This window comes from Callospermophilus lateralis, unplaced genomic scaffold (assembly GCF_048772815.1).
Source record: "Callospermophilus lateralis isolate mCalLat2 unplaced genomic scaffold, mCalLat2.hap1 Scaffold_1734, whole genome shotgun sequence".
NCBI lineage: Eukaryota > Metazoa > Chordata > Mammalia > Rodentia > Sciuridae > Callospermophilus > Callospermophilus lateralis.
The window spans coordinates 102740-124176 of NW_027512799.1; the positions used below are offsets into that span (position 1 = coordinate 102740).

The 21437-nt window shown below is 40.6% G+C and overlaps 1 pseudogene; it reads left to right on the forward strand.

Annotated features, from left to right (window-relative positions):
• The first annotated feature begins 20227 nt into the window (after positions 1–20227).
• LOC143387112 (olfactory receptor 2M3-like) lies at positions 20228–21165 on the forward strand (annotated as a pseudogene).
• Positions 21166–21437: the final 272 nt, after the last annotated feature.

Sequence of the window (21437 nt, forward strand, 5' to 3'; positions counted from 1 at the left end):
ACTCTGTCAATTATAATCAATGGCAGAACTCATTTCAAAATATCAAACTAAATAATAAAGACCCTTTTGATAGTTTTAATGATACTCAAAAATAACATGGCTTCCTTTTTTCACTGAATTGAAATGTAATGTCAATAGTCCAGGAAAAAATTTCCATTCCCATTCTAACTTTTGGACATGGAAGCGCACCTTAAAAAATGATGTATGCCAATAGTTAAACCGGAGAATAACTCCTCTGTGGGTCACACTGTGGGTCATATCTTTACCATCAAGCTTTAATAAACATTTTGGTAAATCAAAATAATTTTACCATTAAGAAGAGCTTGTGGGCTGAGGATGTGGCTCAAGCGGTAGCGCGCTCACCTGGCATGCGTGTTGGCCCAGGTTCGATCCTCAGCACCACATACAAAACAAAGATGTTGTATCCGCCGATAACTAAAAAATAAATATTAAAATTCTCTCTCTCTCTCTCTCTCTCTCTCTCTCTCTCTCTCTCTCTCTCCTCTCTCACTCTCTCTTAAAAAAAAAAAAGAAGAGCTTGTCTCTTTCTCCCTTCTCCTTCACCTTCAGCATGAAAGGGACAGTCAGGATTTCAGAGGAAACAGTGGCATTCCCAGGATGTCATGAAAAGCTATCTACAATGTGAAGAATTTGCAGAATATGCCCAATAATTTCAACCATCAGGCCGAGGCATGTTCACACAGTGGAATCCTTTATAATGCTCTGAACACGTTTTCGGACACATCATTTCACTGTGGTGCATTCCTATGTTCACCCGGCACATTTGTCTTATGCAGCCCCGGGAGCCTTCCTTGCCTTCCCTCCTCTCTCCAAAGCTCTCCCTCCTGTTTTCCAGAGGTCCCCCTTCTCTCCCTTTTCTCCCCAGCTCCTACATGTGAGAGATGACCTGGCCCTGTCTTCATGCTGTCCTACTTACATGTAGTGGCCAAAGCACAAACTCACCTACTAGCCCGGCTCTTTGGTCTCGGGGAGGTGATCTCACTCTCTGCCCATTGCTCAGCATTTCCTTCTGTCTCTTCTAGAGAAGATTCTAAAGCAGCCTGAACTCAGTCTGAAGGACTTCCAGAGACCCACCCATCTCGGGGCATCCTGGACCTTAAATCCTTTGCCTTCTGGGAGCATTCAGTTCCTGGACTTCAACCACAGCTGGGCGTGCCCTTGGAACATCTCCCAGGAAGCAATTTTCCTGGCGTCCCCAGACTCTAGAAAATCCTGCTGGTATTTCTCAAGCTTTATTTGCCATGAAGTTCAAAGGATGACTGCCTACTTCTCCTTCAAAAGTGAGCAGTGTTAATGATGAAGCTACATCATCATAAATTAAAAAAAAAATAAGGCTGGGATTAAAAGAGGGAATATTCATTTCAAACTGAACTGAGGCCGTCAGCCTGCCTTCTCAGTGGTGCTTACATTTCTACCTCTTCCCCAGGACACCTCCTCAGAGATGGGCTGAAATAAGCCTAAATAAACTAACAGTATGTGTGCACCCCTCCAACAGTTCAAGTGGGTCCAAAGTCCTCATAAGGACTTCTGAGTGGCCCACCTCTTTATGATGTATCCCATGGGATTTTCACTGAATTCACTTTTCTAACATTGAAACAACCCAATCTCTCTGTCTTACTTGTCTTCACTCCAAAAGCTTTTATGTGCCTAAAACAATATCCTTTCAAAAATGCAAAGCCCAAAACCATTTTTTTAACTTGAAATTATTCAGTGCCCTTTCACAAATTTCAATCCCAAACAGTAAAACTCCCTTACACAACTTTTGTGACCTGGCTTTCAACAACTTAGCCTCATGTTGAAAACTCTTTGTCATACAATTGCTCTCTGAGGCCTGTTTCTCCCCGGCTTCTGGCCATTCAGAAAGCTCCCAGCCGTCTGCCTTTCCAAATGTCACACTGTCCTTCAAGGCCCTTCAAACCCATATTCACATTAGCTCTATTCACAATGTCAAGAGTTGGAAGCACTCAGATGTCCCTCAGCGGATAATATATACACACAACTGAACGTTAATCAGCCTTAAAAAGAAAGGAGACCATGACACCTGCCACACTATGTGTGAACTTTGAGGACACTACACTAAGTGAAATAAGCTAGCCACAAGAAGGCAAAATTAAGAAGATAGACTCAGCTTACATGAGAAGCTGATGCCATCCAATGTATAGAAACAGAGAACAGAATGGTGGCCACAGAGCCTGGGAGGAGAGAGCGAATGTTGCTATATAACAGACATGTTTCATTTCTGGAAGATGAGAATGTTCTGGAAATCTGTTTTACAACAATATGAATATACTTAACACACTGACCCTAAGAACACTGCAGTTCCCTGTGTCCTTCTTAAAACTTTCATTACAATATAGCCCCTAATACAATAGGTAGTTTATTTGTTTATTTTAAAGCCTGTTTCTACCCTCTCATCCAGCCTGAATAGACACTAAAGCTTTACAACATCAGATTTTATCTTTCTGTTTTTTCCTTAGTTTATTTACATATTTTTAATAATCCATAGCAAATATTAGGTGCTCAATAAGTATTGTTTGTGCAGTGGGTAATATGTAAAGGTCAGGAGTGAAAGACTTGGACACAGAGCCACCCTGAGTCAGTCCTCCTGTGACAGCCGACTAGTGCAGCTTGTTCAGCTGTGAGTGAGCACCCAAGGACCAGGTTCTCTCCGCTCTAATGGAGGGTCCATTGCATGGGCTAGTTGGATAAGTATTCTTAACTGTAACTGTGCACGTGAGTGCTCACTGGTACAAGTACAGGCCATACTGTACCATTTCTTCATAGCCAGAACTCCTGCAGGAAAAGCGTCAGTGATGAGGTGATCACCCAGTTTGCATCCGCAGTGTTTGGGTTTTACCACAGGGCTCTTTCTAGACCACAAAGTTTCAATTTCATCTAGGTTTTCCCCTTATAAGCCTTAAGAATGATGGTTTCCACCATCCTTTTTGCTAGTATGAAAAATAAAAAAGTGAATTTGAGAGAAATTGATGAAGTTAATGTAAATTGGTTTTTCCAAACATACAGAATGTGAGCTTTACCTGTGCCAAGTTCCTTTTCTGCCAGGAGACAGTGCTCTCTGACTTCCTCCTGGGACTCTCTGACTTGGAGATGTTTAGAATTGGGTTCTTAAAATACTTGTTTGGAATGAGGAAGGATGGTTGCCTGTGTACATAAATGTGAACGGGAGACTGTAACTAGACTCTGGAATTCTCAGTGTAGTGTGTGGTGCTGGGTAGAACCCAGGGCCTGCATTCACTGGCCAAGCCTCTGCCCCCCACTGCATCCCCAGGCCCTACTGCGGTCTTCAAATGGGAGACACTTAGGCTTTGTTGACATTTGAACACATGGTCCATCTGCATTTGGGCACCTTGTGTGGTAGAAGCCAGCATGAAAGGGGTGGGTTCTCACATGCAGTGGGGATGTGTTTGCTGGTGTGGCACTTACTGTCCTGACATTGCAACCCATCCCTGGTGTCTCTCCAAGGCATCCTGCTCACTGCTGCGAACTAGCTCCTGGTCTCCTCTGGGAAGACAGGAGTTCCACTGAGATGCAGTGTGTGGTGGTGACATAGCTCATCGGGTGTCCCACTCCCGTGAAAGCTCTCCCAAACTAATAGTGTCATAAAACTGAACAGATCATTCAATTAAGCAAGCAGGTACACTGGTGGCAGGGAGTGGAACAGTCAAGGAGAGGGGGAGGGCTGCCACTGACCCACCAAGCTCAGGTGGGTAGGACATCAAAACCAGCCCGTGGGTTTTCTCTGGGGTAGCTGTCACTGAAAATGGTCATCATAGCTGTCACTGAAAAACAGTAAAAACAGCGCGATCATCTGGCTGTACGCAGATGCTGAGAAGTGAAGTCATGGGGTGCCCCCAAGACCTGAGCATTTAAGACGGCCTCCAAGAAGGAAAACTGTGATCCAAAACAAAGATAAAAGAACACAAATGTCCTAGAATCACATAAGAGAGAACGGTGTCACTATTCTGAGGAATTTGTGAAATGTGTGGCACTGGGTGCACATCTCCCTGACCAAGCTCCATGTCAGGGCCAGGCTGGTGTCTCTGATTTGCCATCCAGACCCTGGCAGCTGACCACAGAGACATCAGAGACACAGTCATGACTTCCTGAGTGACTGAACATGTATGTACATATGCCAATGGGTGATTCCAGGAGTAACTTAAGTAAAACTTTAACCAATGAATTTTGTTTTAAATTCTACAAAATAGAAAAAGCACTTTTCATTTTTTTTTACACAAAAGTCCATATATTATATGTTTATTTTCTATTAAGGAAAATGCTGTCTTATTTGTGGTCATAAGAGAATATTTGTTTAATAATACGATTTGAATTTTTTAAGTTATCACTTCATCTTTTTAAAAAGACACTAAGTTACTCCCTAGAGAGACTGATCTTAGCTGGAATAATTGAGCTGCAATTGATAAAGATAAGGAGTAATTTTTAAATAGAAAGTTTGATTATTTTGTTCATGTGAGTAAGTTTATAATCATATCGTGTGGTCAATAAATAGAAGAGCTTCCTTTAAAATACCAATCATTTTTGAGGATGTTTGCATACAATAAACTTTTAAAACACAGGTCATTGCAATGTTGTTTGGTTAAGAGGATAGTTCATGGAGCTGGAAATTGGCTTAGACAAGAGAAAAACCAGGCTTTTTAACCCCAAAACTTCTGCTTCTGGAATGTTATTTTTGCCACATAGAATTTTAAGTTTTAACCAGAGTTTATTTCATAAATTTTTAAAAAGTAAAGAACCAAGTGATGTTTCAAACTTCAATTTAAGGCAATCTGAAGCTTTTTATCAACTTTTTACAAAGATTGAAGGTAATAGAATAAAGACAGCATAAGACCCTATTGAGATGCCCTCAGACTTCTAAATATAAAGGACAATCAGGCAGCATGTATCTTCATAGGGTTAGGGATCTATTTTGATAAAACTAATCATGTAATTTGTTCAAATAAATTATGAAGAAACAGGCTATTTATGGGTGGGGAATGACTATGTAGTCAGAAAACCGTGATGTATCTGTGCAAATACAAGCTCTTTTAATATCTAGATTTTGATTAATTATCAATAAATTTTGCACTTTTAGAAAAACTAGTGTATTGTTTAAATCTGGTATATAGGAATTGCTCATATAGAGCAAAATTTTAATTCATTCAGCATAGAGAAATACATGCTTATTTATGCTATTTACAGCACATTAATAAACTAAGATGGAATTCTGTATAACCCAGGCCTTCTCTCCTGACCCTGAGTTGCCCCAAAGCAAGGATGTTGTCAGCCCTGCTACTTATTTCGATTGGGACTAATCAGGAAATTTTTGGCTGCTGGACCGCATTCACTACATACAGAGATCTATAAGCAGAACACTATTGGTAGTGTCATTTCAATGAAATACATCCTATCCATATTAGAAGGTGTTGAAATTAAAACTTTAAAAATCACTTTCAGAATGCCAGATCTTTAAGGCATACTAACTGATGTCGCAAAGGAGATTTATCATTCTCTAAATATATATGTACCTCATGTATATGCACACAGCATACACAAATCTTCAGACCAGTTCCCTCAGAGTTTTTCCTACAATAAGAAAAAGTATTTTAAATAATGAAATTTTAGCTTACAGATCAGTTAAATCTTTCAAAAGTTTTTTTCCCCCATGATCCTTGTTCTTCTGGATAATATAATTATATTAAAACTCTTCTTAAGTGTTTTAGAGGATTAGTATTTAACTCTGTCTCTTGCTCAAACCAATGTATGAACATCTTGGGCAGTAATCTAATTTATCAAATCTGTTCAACAGATACATGGGAGGCTTCACCTTACTGAAAAGCAAAACCAAGACATCGGGGCCAGGGAAGAGTCAAACTATGGTGTTTCATTTCCACAGTGGTTTGCTGACTTCCAAGAATTCCTGGTGAACTGGCCAAGCTATGTTTCCTCCCCCGTTACATTTGCTATCCTCACCTAGCTCAGAATCATCTAAAACTCTCAGAAATATTTGATTTTCCTCTCATATTTAACTGTCCAGTGTCAGTCTCATCAAATAGATGAAACGTTATGAGACTGAGGGACTTTGATTTCATTTATTACTCACAAAATACCTGTGATAGCAGTACTTAGTACATATTTGTGGTAATAATTAATTATGGAATAAGATAGATGAAGGAACCTCTGTCACTTCAACTGATCACAGCAGCACAAATTATCATTCTGTTTTTACAGATGAATGGCATTTGTCTTGTGTGAAGAAAGTAGCCAACTTCACCTGCCAGGTGAAGGGAAGTGATAGAGCCAAATCTCCTGGCTCCCTCTTCTACAATGATGGTCCTGGTGATCTTTAGTTGGAAAAATTGCCTTGCTTAAAAATATTTTGGACACATGCTCTATGTGCCCAGCATAATAGTACATAAAAATTACATATAGTAAAATTATAATAAAATCATCAACAACAAAAAAAGAGAGGAGGAAATTATAACTAGCCCATCATCATAAGAAACCATGAGCTCAGCGGTGGATTATTCATCTGGTGTGCATCCATCCCTGAAACCATCAAAACAGGCAAATTTAAAAATGTGAGCACCGGGCTGGGTACAGCTCAGTGGTGGAGTTTTCCTCACATGCATGTAACCGTGAACCTGAGTTCATCCCCAGCACCTCCTCACCCTGCTCCAAAAAAATGACACTCCTTCAATACAGACAGAAACGTTGGAAGGGGCAGGAGCTCCAGGGTGCTAATTGTAGCCTCCTAGCAGAGCCACCAGAGGGGCAGCCTGTTATGCTGACCTAGCAGCTGCAAATAGGACAGGAATTCTTTCTGTAAAGAGGTCACAGTACTAATACCCCCATACTGAGTGAGTCAGAATTGATAAGCAAACTCTTCCTAGAAAGTCTCCACAGCAGTATGTTCTCTTCAGGCAGTGAGACAGGGCAATCACAATAGCAATGCTCTTGGCAACGAAAGCAAGGGGCATCTCAGCAACATTGTGGGGTCCTGGGTCTTTCCCAAGGATGCTGTACATGTCAGCTTATCTAATCCTGTCCAGGATTGTCAGAAGAAGGAGAGCATTCATCTGGCTCAACAAAGAAGCAGAGACTGGGCCTGTTGATAATGCACTGTTCAGGGCCTGGCATGTAGCTCAGTGGTGGGCCACACACTTAGCATGCATAAATGCTAGGTTCAATCCCAGTGTGGGCACACACTCAAATAAACGCTCATTTTACACCAGGGTGAAAACTGGGATTTTGAACTAGATAACTAGGAATCAAAGTTATGCTCCTAATGTCTGAAAACTACTGTACCCCCACCACTGCAAACAAGTAAACAAGCAACAACAAGATCCTATCCAGAACACAGAATCTGTTCAATTGTTAAATGAATCAAGATAATATCATGGTAATAAGGATGAACAGTTTCCAACTTCTGTACCCAAAACTATATATATATAAAGGATTAATGACAAAAATATTTTAGTGATATTGCAACTTATTCAGTATTAAAACATGATATAATATCACAAAGTTTACCTGATCACAGACACAAGGTTGCATAAGGCTCAATCTTTAAGAAACTTATGAAAAATAGCACCAATAACAAAGTAGCATCTTCTCAATTTGAACAAAAGGAAGGTCACTACTCCAATGGAGAATCATTTTAAAAATGCTAGATCCACAGGAAAGGTTAGAATATGGAGAGGTCAAGGGCTTGGGTATAGCTCCTTGGTAGAGCATTTTCCCAGCTCACCCAAGGCTCTGGCTTTGGCCCCAGACCACAGAATACACACATAAGTAAGTAAGTGGGAAGAGGAGATGCAGGCTGCACTTGCTCACTGTGGCTTCCTGACTTCTCTCCCCTTCCCAGGCAGAGATGCAGCCGCACATGCCCAACTCCGCGGTGGTGATGGACTTTCTCCTGTTGGGGACTTTCTCCTGGTGGCGTTCTCTGACAAGGGACCTGCAGGTCTTACCACTCCTCGAAGTTTATCCTAAAGAATTGAAGTCATCATACTTCAGTGACATATGTATACCCATGTTTAAAGGAGCATAATGGACAATAGCCAAACTATGGATCCAGCATGGGTGTCTATCAACAGATGAAGGAAAACAAAATGTGGTGCATATTCACAATGGAGCTTTATTCAGCCACAAAGAAGAATACAGTCATGTTACTAGCAGGAAAATGAATGGAACTTGAGAATATTTTGTTAAGCAAACTAAGCCAAACTCAGTAAATACAGGGTTGTATATTTTCTCTCATAAGTGAAGACTGGGGTGAGGGGAGAAAAGGGGAGGTGCTCATCAAAGTTAAATGGAGCTCAGTATAAGGGAGGAAAAAGACCAGGGGTGGGGGAGGGAGGGAAAGGGAAAGGCTGGTAATGAAATTACCAGTAATGGACAAATTGGGTTGTCACATTGTGCGTGTGTACGACTATGTGGCAGTGAATTCCCCCAGGGGGGACAATTATAATGCACTAACAAAAATACGAAAAAACTTTATAATTTCAGAAATGTATTATCTAATAAAGAGTAAATTATATATCAAAAGAACAAAATTGCTATCATTTGGTGTGGAAAAAAAATTTGTTCAGTATGCAGAGTAAAAGAAATTGTGTTCCTACCTAAAAATATATAGAAACTGAACTCCAGATTGTTTAAAGACATAAACATAGATTATATTAATACATAATAATTTAAACATAACATATAATTATCTATTTCTTATAAAGAAGATGGGAAATATCTTAAACAACAAAAGATTAGTAAAATATTATTTAATTCATATAAATTCTTTACTTAATGTAGCACATTATTATCAAACCTAGTACACTGATATAGATTGAAAGATGATTTTTTTTTATTTCTAAGAAAAGTCAATAAAGTTGACAATATTAAATGTACATCTACACATCTTTGAAAACATGTTTTCCTTAATTATTTATCAGAGAAGAGACAATAAAACCAGGAGACAGAGAGGGTTAAATAGGGAATTCATGTCATCAGTCAAAAAGACAGAGAAGGCTGTACTAGGTCTCCAATCTCAGGAGGATCCATGTTTTCAAGATATGGAACTGATTTGATGTGGGGCTTCAGGAGGAGAGCCTCGGTGATAATGCTGCTGGCTGGGGCTCTTGTGCTCTGTGGCAGAGGACACTGGCTCAGGCTGGTTCAGGCCCAGCAGGACTCTCTCCTGACTTCTGGCTTCAGTAGGAGGGAGACTTGGCACTGACCAAGAGTGTCAAGCTTGTTTTACTCCTGTGAAAGGTGGCAGGGTGGCTGGAGTCTAGGAATGCTGACACTGGGGGCCTTTCAAATCTGTCTTTCCTGGTGACCACTCCTGAACTGAGCTTGGAGCAGTCAGCCAGTCAGCCTGGCCCCCATGGTGAAGTCAGACCCTGCAGGAACACCTCTGCCCTGGAGTGAGCAGGAGTCGCTGTAACTGTTAGGAGAACACATAGGTGGGAGTGGAAGAAAACCCAAATCTTGCCAGCACAGGCTGAAAGGTCCCAGCCCATGCTCTTCTGGAGACTTCTCAGCAGTTTATCTTTTATGTTGCTAGTCCTTGGGGACCATGGCAAGGGGGCCCTGGTTTCAGAGGCCGCTGAGACAGAGAGCTGGTGAGTGAGAGGAAGGAAAGGCACAAACCATGCTCTCAGTAGCTGACAGCTATGAGTTGAGGTCCCCGGGGGGCATTTGATCTTTTTCTTTCGGGTGGGGTGACGATCTCAATAATATGTCCTACTACAATTAAAGACAAGGGACTGAATCATCCGGAGGGATTGCAAATATGAATCACCCAAGATTTAGCAAAATCATGTTCCATGGGTTTTCCTCAGAAAATGAAACCTTTATAACTACCCTGTAAGTAGTACTGTGTCTTCTTGGAAACAGAGAGAAAGTAAGTCTTGGAGACTCTCTGCATTCCAAAATATCTTATTCTTTCCTGAGTTCAACAAGACTTTATCAACAGCTAAATATTAGAAATTTTGTTACTTGGATCCCTGAAGAGGAAAGTAAATTTTTCGTGTTGACCTGCAACACATCCCTTTATATCTTTTGTAAAATTATAATTTTTTTATATTTATCATAGTAAGGTTTTTAGACTAAATGAAACAATGCCGTTGAAGGTGCTAAGTGAATCTAAGGTTTTATTTAGAGCAAGGGAACATGTACCTGGAATCATCACAGGACTCTCAGCATATCTGGTAATGTGTTGAGTCTTTATGGGGACCTGGTGAACTCCACCTGTGTATGAGCCTCTCTTGTATGATCAGCAGCATCTAAGAAATAAGCACACGTGTTTAACAATCAGGAGCCAATCATCTAGTAAAGAAAACAGAATGTTTTGAAAAACATTTTCTGCTAACAGTGGAGCTTATCCCAACACTACAAGAATGACAAAGCCTAAGTAATAATGTAGACTCATCTGAAGAATGTGTTCTACGAGCCACACTTTAGTGGGGATTTATAAGGATTAACTCATTCTATATTTTGACAATCCATTGAAAAATGGGAGAGATTAAAAAAAAACTCAGAGAGATGAACCGATATGTTTAGTGGCAGAGGAGTAACAGGGAGGGCCAAAATGCACACTCAGACTGGCCGGATATGAAGGCTCATGGCATTTGGCTTTCATGGCAGAGGCCAAGACCATGCATCTTCTGGGAGCCTGCACTTACAGACTGAAGGAGGGGATGTGAGGAGACAGGTATGGCTGTTTGAACTAGAAGAGAATGTGGTTAACAGAGGACTGTGGAAGGGGAAGGACTTCAGGATAAAAGAACCACCCTGGGAAGAGGTCAAACTCTGGGCTGAGAGTTGTGGAATCTGTAAATAGAAATGCACAGGGTTTGCCCTGTAAAACAGAGAACATGAGACACATCTTCCAACAACTTTCTGCAATGCCTTGCAAATGAGATCAATAAGGAGGTAGAAGTCAGTTCTGCAGAACATTGGGATCCTGTGAGCCTTGAGCTTCTGAGAAGAGGAGTGCTCCACCTGTTTGTGAAGAGTGGAAAGAGGGGTATTGGAGTAACAGAAAAGTAGATTAGTTCTATCAGTGATGTCGGGGTGCACATGCATATAAGAAGGGTTTTCTAAAATAATGAAGCTCCATTCCAAAATGGTTCAATGTAAGGAAATAGAGAAGGGATGCAGCTCAACAGTAACCCAGTTTATTCTGGTCACACCTTGTGGGGGGAGCCTGCAGCCTGGGATTCATGCTAGGAAGTTTGAGGGGCTTTTTTGCAATTAGACCACTGACAGGTGTTGTCAGGAAGGGTCCTTTCTGTTGGCACCTTCAATTTTTTGAGGTGGTCACTGTTCCATGTTGACCAAGTGTTTCAGGATTCCAGTCCAGGTCACATTTCCTTGTTTTGCTTCATGATGGGGTGTTGTCCGGAGTTCAGGTCAGGCTGAGTCAGAATGACCATGAGGTGACCCTGCTCTAAGATGAAGGATGGTTCAAAATGGCATTGGCTGTATCAAATGTGACCTAACCTTTAGCACTAGTTTCTTTTCTCTTTTTGTTTTATGAGACCATGGGGGAGGGCAGAGGGGGATGCAGGGGTCGTATAGTTGTCTATCTGGAAGAAAGTATGGTTTTCCTTTATGTTTTTGTCTTTGCCCCTTCTATTGGAGGGAGGTGAATGATTTACTGCCAGGATGCAGGCCAGGGAGGACATAAGTGGGTCTGGGATCCCAGTCTATTTTCACCCAACTCTCTATGTCCTTATTTTGTTTCCCTCCAACTTCATTTTTTTTTGTAGTTTTCAATATTCAGTGTCTTGATAATTTGTTAATTTCCACCAACGACCAAGCCGGAAATCCCAGCTATCTGCATAAGAAATAAGCCGGTGGTGGGAAACAGAAGCAAAGGCCATCACACTTCCGCAGACACTGGGAGGCAGACAGCCCACCCCAGTAGGTCCCACAGGAATGGTAATAATCTATAGAGACAAAAGCCAGGAAAAGTGTGTGTGTAGATTTACTAGGCGCTGCTGGGCAGAAAGATGGCAGCTCCTGGCTCCCTGGCTGGAGCAGTTTCCATTCTCAGCATGAGAATATTCAGTTGCAGGAAAACAGTGGAGCTTTTTAATTTCAAGGGGCTCTGTCACACCCTCCACACCAACCCAACATGACACCCTTCCTCTCCTAGTCCCACCCTACTTCCTTCACCTTTTAGCCTGAACGTGTAAAACCCACACCTTAACTCCTAGATTCTGAGCTATGGGAGGTTGAAGGAAGGATGTATCCTGTTAGCCAGGGTTGTCTTCTTTTGCAAGTGGGGTCCTCCTTTCCTCTTGGAAGGAATCAGACCCCAAGCCCTTCTTCTGTGGTAAGACCACTCCCCAGCAGAGAAGCAAGGGGCGGGGGATACTATAAGAAAATACTGTCTTTATTTGCTATTTATCAAAGTAGGTAGATGTGAATATTTTGTCACAAAAGGATATCATTTCAGAGCCTGTCCCGTGTCTGCAGAGGTCTGGAGTTTCTGTGAATGACCAAACTGAAATATCTAAAACTTACACTGAGGGTGGAAGGTGTTTCTGTCACTGTTGCTATTATGTAACTAAATGCCTTCTTCTTAGTCTCACGTGACCTACTTACACTAAAGCTGCACTTACATAGAACCCATGGAAGAGCCTCAGTTAATTGCATTCAGAAATGAACACCTTGACAGCTATGAAACACTGTGTGCTTTGCATTGGACGACCCAGCCTGGAACTGCCTGGATCATGACTGGTCGGATTCTGCCAAATTGCTGCTAAGGAACAGGAAAATGATGGGAAAAGGAAAAATGGGCTTTATGCATTTTGACCAAATTGGGGAGATGCAGCTAGATTGCTTCTCCTCGGATCCTGCAGAAGTTGTAACAGCTTATAGACACAAAGTCCAGGTGATATGTGTATGCAGAATTAGCTAGGCTGTGCTAGCCAGGGAACATGTCACAGTCTCAGGCTCTCTGGTCACTATTAGGGGTAGAGACCAGCCCTGAGCATCCTTTCTCAATATGAGAAAGTTCAGAAGTTAATACAATTTGGAACTTTTGATTACAAAGGAGATCTGTTTCAATCTTAGTCCTCATGACAGGGCACTAAAGAAAATGAGTTTGTTATGATCAATTACAGAATTTAAGTACAACTGAAAAGAGCCCATGAATCTGATATCCTTTTTCTAATTCAAAGATGTAGCACAAATAGTTGTAAACTTGGTTTGAAATCAGGGAGTAAGAGAATGCCAAACAAATATAGCCATGTGAGAAGACTCATCAGAGAAAAGGCCCATTGCTTCTAGGGGGGCTGTCATTATACTGAGCCAGATTGTCAAAGTACACAGGCCTTCCATAAAAATGAGGCAGCACAGAGACCTCTGTTCACACCCTCTTGCAATCATGCCAGAAAGACTTGAGACATGTCATTCAGAGTTGCAGGCATGAGTTTATTAGAAGGAATGGGGAAGTGATAATGGGATGCTATCAAGGGAAACGGTGGGTTCTCCTAGAGAAGAAAGGGGTGGCGCACCCTTCTTGCCCTCCAGTTTTATTGGGATCCTAGGGAAATTTCCAGAGTGCCCCCAGAGTCCCCCTTCTGACTTTGACTGACAGCACAGAAACAGCCTGTTCCTCCTCCAGAGACGGGGTGGTGCTCACTGAGGACACTTAGTCCCTGATTTTGCCTGAATTTCCTGCCCCCTGACTCAGTTTATCACCCTTGGACAGTGTCCCTTTTCTTATCCCTTCAGTAATCTCATGTCTGTCTGAGTGACATGTCTGAAATCTTTCTGACTTCATCACAAGAACAGGGTTTTGAAAGGGATGTTTTAATGCAGCCTCCATTTCTCAGAAGGCTCCAGTTCTGAAACATCACTACAAGAAACAGAATTAATTGAATAAACAGAAATATAAAGTAGAATAGTTTCTTCCATCCAATAACATTTATTTACTTAGAAATACTTATATGGCATAAATTCTATTCTAGATAAAGTGCTCAATGTTTTTTAAATGACTTTAATCTTTATAAGACTCTACAACTCATTATTCACATTTTCTAAAGTAATGCCTAAAAAATTATTAATTGTGTAAGACCACCCAGCTAAAATAATCTTTATCAGGGTTTGAACCATGCCCTAGCACACTGTCTTATACTCTCTTCTCCAGGTGAGTGACAATCCCAGAATGTTCCAGGAAACACCCGCTTTACAGGTGAAATGAGGGTAGGGGACTGTCAACAAGGCTACATTTCTACCAAATTCAATACAACCTCCTAATAGATCTCTTACTATTGATGTATCAATTTCTTGGAATTTCTTTCCACTGGAAAATGATTCTCTGTACATGTTGGTAGAAATAATTTTATAAGGAACATAGAGTGAAAGTGTGGTATTTCAGTGGAAGAAGGTAATGGAAAAATATCACCAAATTTCCAAAAATGTGAAATTCTCCTGGCTCTTAGTGAAGTGGCTAAAGTATAAACTAGTTTGTGCATTTGACTTAACTTGTTGCTCAAAATGGATTTGAAGCCTCTTGAGAAGCCTCCTGTATTCTTAATACAAAACTTATCAGGCTGCTGGTTTGCATTTAAAATCCACTTCACCCTAAAAGTGAGGCTCATCATCCATAGGCTACAAATTAAAAAAAAAAAAATTTCAATAAATAATTTTGTCATTCAGAAGCAACTTTGTAGGCTTTTGCTACAAAGTTGCAACTTTTTGCAACTTTGTAGCAAAAGCCTTTATATTCTATGACACATCCTGGATGTTCCTTACAAGCTGTCAGCTCCACAGTGAGCAGCTCACCATGACCTGGGGGAACCAGACCTCCAGCCCTGTCTTCATCCTGCTGAGCATCTTCAACCACAGCCCCACCCACACCTTCCTCTTTGCTCTGGTCCTGGGCATCTTCACAGTGGCTCCCTTGATGGTATAATTGTCATTGTGGTAGCCTTGTCCTTCCTATACTGTGGTTCCCGGGAAATATCCCACTTTTTCTGTGATGTCCCTGCCCTGCTCACCCTCGCATGCACTGACACCTTGACATTTGAAAGGGTGATGTTGATCTGCTGCATCATTATGCTTCTGTTCCCTGTAGCCATCATTTCTTCCTATGCTCGTGTGATTCTGGCCATCATTCACATGGGGTCTGGGGAGGGTTGCCGCAAAGCTTTTGCCACCTGCTCCTCCCACCTCATGGTGGTGGGCATGTACTGTGGAGCAGCCATGTTCATCTACATGCGGCCCACTTCTGACCGGTACCCCACCCAGGACAAGATGGTGTCAGCCTTCTACACCATCCTCACGCCCATGCTGAACCTCCTCATCTACAGCCTGTGCAACAGGGAGGTGTCCAGAGCATTCATGAAGGTGCTAGGGAAGGGAAACTCTGGAGAGTGAGCTGGCTCACATGTCCACACATTTTTTTGCTTAATATTTAAATTTATGGATTTAACCAATACAACTTGGTAGCAAAATTTTTTACAGTGAAAAATTTATACTCAACCATATAAGATTTGAAAATGAAGGACATTGTACATACTTATTTGTTCAAATATTTCTCTTTTCTTCTTATTGTGGTAAAATGGTTTCTACAATTATAAGTGAATATTTGCAACAAGAGGAAGTACAGAACTACATGGTTTATTTTCATAATGACAACATGTGAACAATATTTATCCATCATAATACCCATTGTTTGCATTGATTAAACCTATTATGTCTTTTAACAAGTAGCATTTAAGAAATAGTATTTTTATATTTGTATCCAACTTATACATTAGGCTGATCAATTTGTAAAAAAGTAATCAGATTATTTATAGCATTCTTATAAAAACTAATTAAATTTAACCAAATGGAGAGAAGAAAGTTATCTTAAAGTTGACTGGGTATACTGAGATTATCTTGTAATGGACACTGTGTTCCTTTAGACTGTGTTAGATATGTTTCCACTTATTTCCTTCTACTACAGACATCGCGTATATATTTGGGAGATTGAAATGTGAATATAATTCTTCAAATTGTAGACTTATTCTCCTTAGATATTCTGTTTCTTATTTGAGGCAAACACAGTAGTTGCATGGAAATGTGGTCAGTTTTTTAGAGAAGTCTAGATTTTCTGAAATCCACAATTGAGCGTAAAATATATGTGTAACAAAACTATATATGTATTTTCATGCTTTTTAATACAATTTATGCAGTTCTGGAAATGTTTGCATTTTTTTAGGGAAAATCATTGTACTTTAACATGAATTAAAACTTCTCTCTTAAAACTCTGTTGGAACATCCCCACCAATTTTGTTTTCTTTTATTGTATAAAAGTCACCACAACCTGATCACTCTAAAGAACAGCTATGCTTCTTATCACAGCTTACATTGGAATTCAGTGCCAATATCAACTAGAACTTCAGCTCAGGGTCTTACAACGTTGAAATCTAAATGTTGGCTGGGATTGCAGTTCATGAAAAGTTCAGGGTCATATTGCCTTTTCAACTTACTGCTGCACATTCAAAGCACACTGCTCCCATTTATGTGCTTACATGTTCATTCATGCTGCCAAATGAATACTCACCTGAGGAGGTATGCATTGCAAGGTGGATTACATGGTCAAATACCCTGAAATACCATGTTAAATTATCTTGTAATGATTGGAGGATGTGAGCAAGGCAACAATGCAAGGAGGTAGGTGGTACACAGAATCTAGAGATGATTTCCAAGAGAGAGGCTATAAAGAGATGGTATATTTTATGTACAGAAAAGACAGCCAAAATCCAGGTGTGCTGACACACACCTGGGATCCCTGGCACTCGGGAGAATTAAAATTTTGAGGTGGGCACTTGCCTAGCAATTGCAAAGCCCTGGGTTTGATTCCTCAGTACCATTAAACAAACAAACAAAAATAATAACAAAATAAAGACAGTCAAATTCTGTCATGTCTCATAATGGTAAAGGGGTTATTAAAATATGAATAAGAAAATAAATAGTAGAAGGAAAAGGAAGGGCAGGAAAAGGATCAAAAGAAAAAAAAAAGAAAGGGATAGAGGTTACTGTGATTACAAAGAACAAGGAAAGAAGTTAACTGTTCAATTTCAGACCAGTTGTGTTGGAAGTCCTAGGGGATCAAAAGAAGATGTTAAAAGCATGTACTCAAAAATATAAAAATGAATTTTGGGTATAACCTGAGCCACTATACCACCACATGAAGAGCCCTGTGCTAAAGCTCTCAGAAAACATGAAAGGTTAAAAATATCATCATATTTATTAGAGCCATCAAGTATTGGAGTGGTAACATGCAAATAGAACTGGAGTATTTAATTGTGGATTCCCAAGGGAACTCTCACAGGAAATTTTTATTTATTTGCTATCTGGTTAGATTTTACTTGCATATATTTTGATTAGTACTTGCAATGGTTTAAATGAATGATGTTATCCCATTGGAAGGTCATGTTAAAACTTGATCCCCAACGCTACACATTAACAAATGTGGCCTCTGGTGTTGATTCAGTCAGGACAGTGGAGCTCAGATGAGTGAAATCAGCCCCTTTATAAAAGGGTCAAGGAGAAAGGAGACGTGGTTGTCTTTCTGTTTCTTCTCTTCTCTGATAGATGCAATGTAGTGCACCATTTTAAAAGTACAGACCTAATCCTTACTGGAGTTAAATCTGTGCGTACCTTGATCCTGGACTCCCAACCACAAGAACTAAAATAATTTCTGATGTTAAAAATGACCCAATCTCTGGAATTTTTCCATAGTTCACAAAGAATATTTATTTTTATTTATTAATTTTTTTACAATGGAGGAAAACTGAATATTTCTTTAGGACCAAGGATGTAGCGTAGCTCAGTGGTAGAACACTTGCCTAGCATTTGTGAAGCCCTGGTTTAGATCCCCAGTACTGCAAAAACTAAAAACAGGCAAACAAACATGAATCCTTTTTAGATGTGAAAGGGTGTTTAACATAGTAAAATTCCTTGACAACACTGGCACTTTTCATCATTTTTATTTTTTGTTATGTCCCCTAATATTACCTTACACATGCATGTAGAAACACCTTTGTCATTATTCCCCTGTTTAACATAGCTTTAATTTAATTTAAGAGATATGTATAACCATTTATACATTTTCAAGCATTTTTTAGTCAGTTGCAGTGACTACATCATTCCACATTTCACAGTCTGTTTGTGATAAAGTCTTCACAATGGACTTCAAATAGTTCTACTTTTTCTTTTCCTGAATCCTCTATCTTATGATATATTCAAACATATTGTATAAGAAAGGAGAAATTGCCTTTTAAAAGGAAAAAAAAATGTGATATCTGATGTGGAGAACTTTTGGTCAACAAACAGAGTAAAACAAATTTCTACTTAAATGTGTATTTGAAGCAGTATGTGAAAAATATGTCCACACACCTGTGTGAGCAAGGTTGTGTGGAGTGGTGTGAGAGAATAGGAAAAAAAATAAATATAAAAAAATAAACCTTTGGTCTTTTTCTCTATGTATTTTATAAGAGTATTCTAAGATGGTTATGAGACAGCTAGTAGTAGATTCCATCATCACAGAAAAATTCACAACAGTGCTGTGATCCCAGATGTAGAAGGGCAGCCTGAGTGAACACAGAATGACACCTCCTGATGTGCCCATTTGAAAGTAACTAATCAACTTTTTAAAAGTTATATTTACAGGTAAATAAGGAAAAAAAGAAAACTCTTAGAATTTCATTTTAATTAAGAATGAGAAATCGAACTGCCCTCTTTCCCTTGACCATATGGAGTTTATGGAGTTAAAAATCTTGAAATATTGAAAAAGCAGGGTCAACCACAGGAAAAAAAATATAGGGAATTTGTAATATTCATTAATAATGTGAAATGACTTTCTTTTTATGTTAAATATTGAGTCACCTTCACAAGTTCAGAACTAAATTTTATGAAACCCTAGGAGAAAACGTGAGTCGTAACACAGAGTACCATAATTGAAGACAGGGGACTGAATTCCCTGCAGGATTGCAGAAGCAAGCCACAGATTACTTACAGAACTGTGCTGCAGAGGCTCACTCTAGAAATTTAAATGCTTTTGGTGGCCTTGGAAGTGGGGTGTCTTCTTGAACACATGTGGAAGGTAAGTCCCAGGAAGAAGGTATATTCCAAAATATTTAGATGGTTTGGCCATTGTGGAGTCCAAGTCACTGGGTGGAATCACAGGCTATTCAACAATTGTGTATTAGAAATTCTGCCATTTGAAATTCTGTCATTTGAAATTCTTCCAAATAATGAGGTGATTTTTCATGTTGATCTACAACTTACCCCTTTATAGTCACTGAAATCGTAGAATAATGCATTTCTTTTATTTCCAACAGTTTTCAGATTGAATGAAATAATACTAGTGAAGATGCTAAGGGAATGTAATGCCTTGTTTACAGTGATATAAAATATGATGTCTTAAGAATAATTGCAAGATACTCCAGTTCAATTGATATTTATGGGGATCTTAGGAACATGCCTTATACATGAATCTCGGTTGGATTAGGAACATCTCAGAAATAAAAAGCACATAACTTACCAATCAGAAACCAACAATCTCGTAAGGAAAATGAAGGGGTGACAAGGTCTGAGTAGAAATGGCAAGATTCATCTGAAGAATGCACGCTGTGACAGATGTGATTGCATGAGGAATTTTAAGGGGTAGCTTATCTTTAAGACAACCATGTGAGGGGTGGAGAGAACAGAAACAAAATCCTAGAGATGCTGTTTAACTTGTCTGGTGATAAAAGAGTTGGTGTAGAAAAGAACGTAAGCCCAGGTTTTCCTGAAATAGAGGTCCTGGCCTTCATGTGCATGTGGAACAGAGAGGGAGGCCCTGTCAAGCTCGGTGTGTGCAGAGCTTGCCCTGGAACAGAGAAGGGAACAGAAAGCCAGCCGTGTGGCTGGAAGTGGAAGGACATGTGGCTTTCAGGGGTCCAGGACTGTAGGAAAAAAAAAACTTCCAGGTTTTTACTGTGAAACCCAGCATGTGCAAAATGTAAATATCTTGCATTTAAAAGCACATCAAGTTACAAACAAGACTTAACCACCCTGATGTACAAATCAAAATTACATATATAATTTTGTAGTGTGCTTGTGTAAGAGAAAAATCCTCCATATTTCCATAGCACAAACCTGCCCATTTCTTACATGCTGTCCTCTCCACAGTGAGCATCTCACCATGGCCTGGGAGAACCATACCTTCAGCCCTGTCTTCATCCTGCTGGGCATCTTCAACCACAGCCCCACCCACACCTTCCTCTTCACTCTGGTCCTGGGCATCTTCACATTGGCCATCATGGGGAACTCCACCATGGTGCTCCTCATCCACCTGGACGCCCAGCTGCACATCCCATGTACTTCCTCCTCAGCCAGCTCTCCCTCATGAACCTCATGCTCATCTGCACCACCGTCCCCAAGATGGCCTTCAACTATCTTTCTGGCAGGAACTCCATCTCTCTGGCAGGCTGCGGGACCCAGATATTCTTCTATGTGTCCTTGATGGGAGCCGAGTGCTTCCTGTTGGCAGCAATGGCCTATGATCGCTATGTGGCCATTTGCCACCCATTAAGATACCCAGTTCTCATGAGCCAGAAAGTCTGTGGCTTCATGGCTGCTGCTTCCTGGCTTCTTGGCTCCCTTGAAGGTATAATTGAAGCTGCAGTTGCCTTGTCCTTCCTATACTGTGGTTCCCGGGAAATACCCCAGTTTTTCTGTGATGTCCCTGCCCTGCTCACCCTCGCATGCACTGACACCTTGACATTTGAAAGGATGATATTTATCTGCTGTATCATTATGCTTCTGTTCCCTGTAGGCATCATCATTGCTTCCTATGCTCGTGTGATTCTGGCCGTCATTCACATGGAGTCTGGGGAGGGTCGCCGCAAAGCTTTTGCCACCTGCTCCTCCCACCTCATGGTGGTGGGCATGTACTATGGAGCAGCCATGTTCATCTACATGCGGCCCACTTCTGACCGGTCCCCCACCCAGGACAAGATGGTGTCGGCCTTCTACACCATCCTCAGGCCCATGCTGAACCCCCTCATCTACAGCCTGCGCAACAGGGAGGTGTCCAGAGCATTCATGAAGGTACTAGGGAAGGGAAAGTCTGGAGAGTGAGCTGTAAGAGGAGTAATGGTGTTTTTGCTTTGTTTTTGAGCACACTTGATATGCTTATATTTATATGCAGGCTAATGCACATCAGCATCAAGTTTTCTCATCTTTGTAGTTCTACTAACCACAGCATAAATCACCAGCAAACATTGTTAGGAAAGATAATGCACATCTGTGTGTTGTCCCTACTTAGCAAATGGAGGTGGTCATCTGTGGAAGCAGCCCCTTAATTGATTGTAGCACTCAGATTTTTAGCATGTGGTACATTTAATCTGGAC